A 7,943-nucleotide genomic window follows, 5' to 3' on the forward strand; every position below is an offset into this window, starting at 1 on the left:
CATAAGGCTATGTATTTTCCCTGTGAATGCTGTCTTAGCGTGTCCCATGGGCTTTGATATTCATGGACCGCTCTTACTGTGATTCAGTTCTAAATGGCTTGTAATTTCTGCATTTATTTCCTGTCAAACCTAAGACTTATTTAGTGGAATGTTTTAAAATATCCAAGAGGATAGATCTTTGTTGGTTATCCATCTTTTATTATTTTCTCATTTTATTACATTATAGTTCATGAATGTGTGCTGTCACAGTTTTACTTTTGGGGATTTGTTGTGATTTTCTTTGTGGTTTAATACATTCAGAGAATGTCTCATGAGAGTTGGAAAAAAATGTGCAATGTCTGTTGGATAAAAACTTGTTTCTCTCCATATGCCTATGAGGTTATAAATGTTAGTTTTGTCAGCCAGGACTTCTTGAGCCATATTCATTTGGGTAGTAGTTGATCAGCCTGTTTTTGAGAAATGTGTTTAAAGCCACTCATGCTGGGGACTTACCAGTGATTCCTTGCATTTCTATCAGGGCTTCCCTTACTTACAGATTTTGAGGCCAAGGTTGTAGGTACATAAAGATTTATGACTTACATTTTGTGGATTATAATATTATAATTATGATACATTCTTTTAATTTTATTTTGTGTGAGATGATTACTATTAATATATTCCTGGCATGCCTTTTTCTTTTCTTTTCTTTTTTTGAGACAGGGTCTCACTCTGTCATCCAGGGTAGAGTGCACTGGCACAATCATGGTTCACTGCAACCTCCCCGCCTCCCAGGCCCGAGTGATCCTCCCACCTCAGCCTCCTGAGTAGCTGCGACTACAGGACTGCACCAGCATGCCTGGCTAACTTTTGTATTTTTTTTTCTTTTTGAGACAGAGTTTTGCTCTTGCTGCCCAGGCTGGAGTGCGATGGCATGATCTTGGCTCACTGCAAGCTCTGCCTCCTGGGTTCAAGCGATTCTTCTGCCTCAGCCTCCCAAGTAACTGAGATTACAGGCATGTACCACCACGCCCAGCTAATTTTGTATTTTTAGTAGCGACAGGGTTTCTCCATGTTGGTCAGGCTGGTCTGAAACTCCTGACCTCAGGTGATCCGCCCGCCTCTGCCTCCCAAAGTGCTGGGATTACAGGTGTGAGCCGTCGCGCCCGGCCTAATTTTTTTTTCTTTTTTAAATAGATTTTTTTTTTTGAGACGGAGTCTCACTCTGTTGCCCAGGCTGGAGTGCAGTGGCGCGATCTCGGCTCACTGCAAGCTCCGCCTCCCGGGTTCACACCATTCTCCTGCCTCAGCCTCCCGAGTAGCTGGGACTACAGGCGCCCACCAACACGCCTGACTAATTTTTTGTATTTTCGATAGAGATGGGGTTTCACCGTGTTAGCCAGGATGGTCTTGATCTCCTGACCTCGTGATCCGCCCCACTCGGCCTCCCAAAGTGCTGCGATTACAGGCGTGAGCCACCGCGCCCGGCCTTTTTTTTTTTTTTTTTTTTTTTGAGACGGAGTCTTGCACTGTCACCTGGGCTGGAGTGAAATGGTGCGATCTCAGCTCAAGGCAACCTCCATCTCCCGGGTTCAAACGATTCTCCTGCCTCAGCCTCCTGAGTAGCTGGGATTACATAACTTTTGTATTTTTAGTAGAGACAGGTTTCATCATGTTGGTCAGGCTGGTCTTGAATTCCTGACCTCAGGTGATCCGCCCACTTCAGCCTCCCAAAGTGCTGGGATTATAGGTGTGAGCCACTGCGCCTGGCCTAGCATGGCTTTTTCGATGTCTTTTCCATGTTTCCTGTGTTCTTTTCATTAGGTATTAGGATTGCTCATATGTTTGGCCTTCTTTCTGGCTGTGGCAGAAAGGTCAGAATGGTCTTTCCCAAGTATATGCCATTTGGCTACCAACAATGCATCCTCCCTTTCCTAGCATGGAAAGTGACAGCCCAGTCCAAGGCTATTTTCTCAATCCTCTTCATGCCCATTTATGGTCACGTGATTAGTTCTCAGCAATGAAATGTGGGCAGCAGTGATGGGAATCACTAAGGACTTAATTTTTTTGTCTGCTTTGATTGAATGCTCACTTAATTGGTGATGATTTACAGAGAAGTGGAGAAAGCAGAGGGAAGTAAGGAGTTTCTATTTGTTTATTGATTCTAAGCCCTCAAAATGCCAGGTAATCGGAAGTGTCTGAATCATGTTGGTGGTGCCACTAACTTGCTTGATGTTTGCCTTCCCCTTCACTTAAGCTCCCTGAGGCCTGGGACTGTGCCCACCAAGTGCTGCATAGTCTTCCCTAAAGCTTAGGTTATAGTAGACACTTTATTAACATTTATTGTATGAATAAATGAAATGCTTTACATTTACTTTCTGGTGACCTCATCAACTAATTCTTTTTTTTTTTTTTTTTGAGACGGAGTCTTGCTCTGTCGCCCAGGCTGGAGTGCAGTGGCGTGATCTTGGCTCACTGCAAGCTCCGCCTCCTGGGTTCACGCCATTCTCCTGCCTCAGCCTCCCAAGTAGCTGGGACTACAGGCACCCGCCACCACGCCCGGCTAATTTTTTGTATTTTTAGTAGAGACGGGGTTTCACCGTGTTAGCCAGGATGGTCTCGATCTCCTGACCTTGTGATCCACCCGCCTTGGCCTCCCAAAGTGCTGGGATTACAGGTGTGAGCCACTGCGCCTGGCCTTCATCAACTAATTCTTTTGGTAAACGAATTTCTGCTTAAACCAGGCCAAGACCTTTGTTTATAAGGAGCCAGGCCAGTGAATCAGGGAGTGAGATCAGAGGAAAGGAAGTCTCCCTTTTGTGTCTTTAAGTCACGTATTTTGCCTTGAGTAGCTGGAAAAGCTCCTAAATAGTATAATAGACAGAAGCTGTATATATCAGCAATAGCAAGGACCACTTGTCTGAGAACCTGGTTTGTACCAGGCACTGACCTTAATGCTTTTCATACATTGCTTCATTGAATGCTCGTAACAGCTACCACATAGATTGAATCTCCCTATTTTACAGATGCATCAACTGAGGCTCTGTGCAGTAAATAAGTTGTTCAACAACAGAGACCAAGTAAGTGGCCAAGTCAGAAAGAACTCCAATCTGCCTTCCTGACTTCGAGCTTGAATTGCCTTCCACCATACCTTATAAAAAGAATTCAGCAGCCTGAGGTTCAAAGTTCAGCTGCATGATACCGAGAATTCATTTAGTTTCTCTGAGCCGCCATCTCCTTATTTGTGGAATGGAGATAATGATGGCACTGACTGATTCTCAGCTCTTCACAGGGTTATTGTGAAGACAAATGAGAGGATGAGTATGTGTTTTGCAAGCGATTACATTCTGCAAACACAAGTCACTTTACTTACAGTATACTGGAGACACTTACATTAGACTTTTAAAAATTTATATATATATATATATATATATACAGCGTCTTACTTTGCCACCCGGGCTGGACTGCAGTGGTGCAATCTTGGCTCACTGCAGCCTAGACTGGACCCAAGAGGTCAGATCCTCCCAACTCAGCCTCCCGAGTAGCTGGGACTACAGGTGTGTGCCACCATGCCTGGCTAATTTTTTTTTTTTTTTGTATTTTTTTGTAGTGATGAGGTCTTGCCATGTTACTCAGGCTAGTCTTGAACTCCTAAGCTCAAGCGATCCATCTACCACGGCCTCACAAAGTGCTAGGATTACAGGTGTGAGCCACGGCTCCTGGTCAGACTTTTTTTTTTTAATTTAAAAAACTTTATTTTTAAACTTTAATTTTTGAGATAGGGTCTCACTCTGTCACCAATGCTGGGGTGCAGTGGCGTGATCGTGGCTTACTGCAATCTTGACTTTTTGGGCTCAAGGGATCCTCCTGCCTTAGCCTCCCAAATAGCTTGGACTACAGGCATGTGCCACCATGCCCAGCTATTAAAATCATTTTTTTTTTTTTTTTTTGTAGAGACGGTGTCTTGCCATGTTGCCTAGGCTGGTCTCGAACTTCTGGGCTCAAGTTCCCACCTTGGGCTCCCAGTGTTGGGATTACAGGTGTGAGCCAATGCGTTGGGCCACATTAAACTTTAAAGTTTCTGAATTTGAGGATATGACTTTATGACAGGCAACCTCTCACTTTTTCAGAATAGAAATAATGCTCTTAGTCACGTGAGAGACCAGGGTCTTCTATTCTAAGTAGTCAATTTTCTCTTTAGTGTTGTTTGTATGTGGGCAAACCCTACCCAAGTTTCAGTTCCTGAAATCAATTTCTTAATTTGCATTAGGCAAAAGTGTTGCATAATCTTATTTTATTATTATCCAGCTTTTTATAGATCTTCGCTGAGAGACAATACGGGCTTATTGAAAGAGGCCCTGATTGGCTGTCACAAGCCCTGGGAGGGAGTCCTAGCCCTGGCACTTAGCAGCTGTGGGACCGTGGGTGAGCTACTTCACCTCCCTGCTTCTCAGGCCTCTACATCTGCAAAGTGAGAACAAGGAGCGCTCTTTCCCTAAGGGCCCTTTCAGTGTACTACTTAAACATGATTGCAAAGAGTCTTGTGTTAAGCAAAACTGAACACCTGCTGTCAATGTCTGCACTTCAGCAACATGACCCACAGTGGAATCTATATTTAGTTGCATTTGGATAATCTTCCCTTCCCCTTTTGCTTTAGCGCTTCCTACCTTCAATTATTTCTTTATTACAGCGATGCCCCCTTTTTGCTCTACTGACGTGGGTGAGATGCAAATGGGCCTTCTGAGACTCTTGCTATGTCTCCTGGGCCCCAGATGGACAAATGGGAGACAGAACTGTTGTGGAGTACATCTTGGAGCTGATAGGTTCGAGGGGCAGGAAGTGTTAGTCAACACACGAGAAAAATGGGGTAAACAGCTGGAAAAGGCTGAGCATTAGCTGACAGGCTCTTTAGCCAACAGCCCTGGGACTGGATCAGGGCCTTGTGCATGGTGGGAGAGGCACCTAGGACCTGTGGAAAGGACAGGAAGCCAGACCCAAGAAGCCTCAGGCTGCAATCTGGCCCTCACTTATTACCACAAAACTTACAAAGGTGTGAGTCTCGTGAATCAGCTGCAATAGATTGTTGCCTTCAGGACAAGACAGTCTAAACAACTAAAAATTAGCCAGGTGTGGTGGCTCATGCTTGTTATCTCAGGGCTTTGGGAGGCTGAGGCAGGAGGATTGCTTGAGGCCAGAAGTTCAAGACCAGCCTGAGCAACACAGTGAGACTCCCACCCCCAACTTCTACAAAAAAAATTTTTTTTTTTTGAGACGGAGTCTCGCTCTGTCGCCCAGGCTGGAGTTCAGTGGCCGAATCTCAGCTCACTGCAAGCTCCGCCTCCCGGGTTCATGCCATTCTCCTGCCTCAGCCTCCCTAGTAGCTGGGACTACAAGCGCCCGCCACCTCGCCCGGCTAGTTTTTTGTATTTTTTAGTAGAGACGGGGTTTCACCGTGTTAGCCAGGATGGTCTCGATCTCCTGACCTCGTGATCCGCCCGTCTCGGCCTCCCAAAGTGCTGGGATTACAGGCTTGAGCCACCGCGCCCGGCTCTTGAGCCACTGCGCCCAGCCCCCAAAAATTTTAAAATTAGCTGGACATGGTGGTGCACACTTGTAGTCCCAGCTACTTGGGAGGCTGAGGTGGGAGAATTGCTTAAGCCCAGGAGTTTGAGGTTGCAGTGAGCTATGATTGTGTCACTGGACTCCAGCCTGGGCAACAGAGCAAGACTCTGACTCAAAAAAAAAAAAAAAAAAAAAAAAAGAAAAGAAAAACAAAAAAACCCAAACCCAAAAAACAAAAACAAAACAAAACAAAACAAAAAACAAAAACCACATATACACAACTAAAAATTACTACAAAATAGCCTGAATTTGGTAGATCCATTTCTTACACCAGGCATGGTGGCTCACATCTTTAATCCCAACAGTTTGGGAGACTGAAGTAGGCAGATTACTTGAGCCCAGGAGTTCAAGACCAGCTTGGGCAATATAGGGACACCCCATCTCTACGAATTAGCCAGGCGTGATGTCATGGGTCTGTAGTCCTAGCTACTTGGGAGGCTGGGGTGGGAGGATGGCTTGATCCTGGAAGGTAGAGGCTACCGTGAGCCAAGATTGCACCACTGCACTCCAGCCTGCGTGACAGAGAGAGACACTGTATCAAAAAATAAATGAATAAATAAATAAATAAAATAAAATAAAATAAAGAAAAGAAAGCATTTCCTGAATACCAGGAAAGCCAAGATATGACGGCTGATGCACATGAAGCCGTGTCCCTTCGTGCAGTGGGGTGGCAAGGCCTGAACAGGCAGATGTGGCCTCTCAGGAAACTTGCCTATGATTTCTGCCTTCCTCCCCTGCGGCAGTCCTGTTTGGTTGTGCAGGAGGCAGAGGAATCTGATGGCTTGGGAAATGTCCTGTTGATACAAAACTAACCTGTTTAAAATGTAGTGAGATTCGCGTTGTCTCGGAAAAGTAACATTTAGGCTAGTCACATTGGATCGTGCTTCCACCCTACCATATGCATAACCTACTTACAAGCAGCACTCAGCATTTACATCTGGTTTTATAGGGACCAAGGACCCATTACCATTAATGATCTGCCAAGCCAGACAACAGTTCTGTGGAGGCAGATAATGATGTCCAATTTACAGACACAGAGGATTAGATTTGAAGATGCACAGTACTCTTCCTGGGGCCAGATCCTTTTACCAGACACAGGGAAATATGTTAGAATTTTCAAATGTGTAACTCTTTGCTTTTCTGCAAGCCATGCATCCTGTTGGGTGCATTCCAAAGATTGCAGATTCTATTGGTGGATACCAACTCATACACAAAAGAGAAACTATAGGAGTTCTGTCCAAAAAGGAGCCAGTGTCTTGCTAGGCCCTCGGGTCTCTGTAGGGATGCACCTGTTGATGTCCTCTGGCCTCTTGTCCATCTTACCTGGTAAGGGGCTTCTCCCCTCCAACCCCCCTCCCCCCACCTAATGGATCTTCCTTAAACCCAGCTTTTATCTGGTCAGTCCTTTGCTTGGAAGTTTCCAGAGTAAGAAATATGAATAAAGGGAACATGTGTACACAACGAGGGGGACAGTGAGTCCATTCAATCATTTCAGAAAACAATTTCAGAGAACCTAGGAAAACTGGAGGTGCCTTGCCATCCAGAAGCCCTTGCACATTCGCAACAGACAACACACATAAGAATGTCCTGGCAGCATTTTTATGAGAGCAGAAATTTGGAAACAATCCAAAGTTTCATTAATCAGATGAAAAAGTATGAGAGATGTTCTCTAGTGGTGCTGGGGAACAATGGAGATGATATGTTCTCTAGTGGTCCCGGAGAACAACGGAGATGAATGAACCTGAACCAACACCTCACCGTGGGTGAATCTCTAGAACACAAAGTTGAATGAAGAAGGAAAGTCATGGAAAAATATGCACAGTATGATCCTATTTGTATAAGGTTCGGAAATAGGTGAACTCAACAGTATCTGTGGGGAACAGACAAATGCAGTGAAACTATCAAAATAAACAAGAGAATGATGAGTGTCTAAATCAGACTGGGTGGTTTCCTTTGAGGTTATGGGAGGAACAAAGACCAGGGAGGGGTCTGCAAGAGTTTACTGCTTTGGTGATGTTCAGTTTCCTAAGCTGGGTAATGGGTCCCTAAGGATTCATTTTATTATTATCCTGCAAATCTTGCATCTGACTACACACACACACACCTGCACACGTAAGTATTCTTCACTTTGCATGACATAGTAATGAAAAAAATACACAGATAAACCACCTCTAGGAAATCTTACCTTTTCCCATAGCACCTACATTTCTCTGTCTAACTGGAAGACCCTTCCCAGTCTGGCAGCTCTGGCCTTGTAACATCAGCCAACGCTAGTATTATATTGTGCCAGGACCTGTCTTACGTGCTCTATGTCCTATTGCCATATTCAATCCTAACAACTCTAC

This window comes from Papio anubis, chromosome 4 (assembly GCF_008728515.1).
Source record: "Papio anubis isolate 15944 chromosome 4, Panubis1.0, whole genome shotgun sequence".
Taxonomy (NCBI): domain Eukaryota; kingdom Metazoa; phylum Chordata; class Mammalia; order Primates; family Cercopithecidae; genus Papio; species Papio anubis.